Source organism: Corylus avellana, chromosome ca8 (genome assembly GCF_901000735.1).
Source record: "Corylus avellana chromosome ca8, CavTom2PMs-1.0".
NCBI classification, from domain to species: domain Eukaryota; kingdom Viridiplantae; phylum Streptophyta; class Magnoliopsida; order Fagales; family Betulaceae; genus Corylus; species Corylus avellana.
Window position 1 is genome coordinate 6491458 of NC_081548.1, and position 684 is coordinate 6492141.

Below are 684 nucleotides of genomic sequence, written 5' to 3' on the forward strand. Positions count from 1 at the left end.
TGAGGATTGTGAAACGTAGGAGATGACGAAGGAGGAGTTTGAAGGGGTGGTTGTGATTGTTATCTTGAGTCCTCGGAAGCTGAGGGCCTTTGAAAGGTCCAGCATAGAATGGTGTGGCCTTGAGCCATGGAGGGGAAGATGACGATGTGAGGTTTGGACGCCATTTCTAGCTTTTTCCTCTTTTTTCCTTCTTTTTTCTTACTAAATGAGAAAGACATCATCGTATATATCTCATTTTTTTGCATGTGGAAAACAGAAAATAAATAATAACAATTGAGAAATTGCTTGTTCTTTGACATCCATATTCATTGTGGATAAATTATTAATTGGACATAAATTTCTTCTAAATCAGTCTAAATTTAATGTGTCTTTTAAATGTTTATAAACACTTGACACTATTTTAAATGGGTTTGAGGATATTTTCTTCAGATTGGTTTCTGAATAAATTTATGTCCTTATTAATGAATAACAGAAAATGTTAGGTTATCTGTCATGCATACATGTAAATAAATATTAATCAACCATTCTGACGCTTGATCCGTCAAACCGCCCGGTTCAGGGCAGATTTAGTAATTTCAACCATTCTGGCTCGTTTTAGCCCCGAATTCGTCCGTTCAAAAACTATTGGAAAGCTGATTCGAAGGGCTACAGCTCTACAGGTTCTGTTTATAATAATTTCAATAA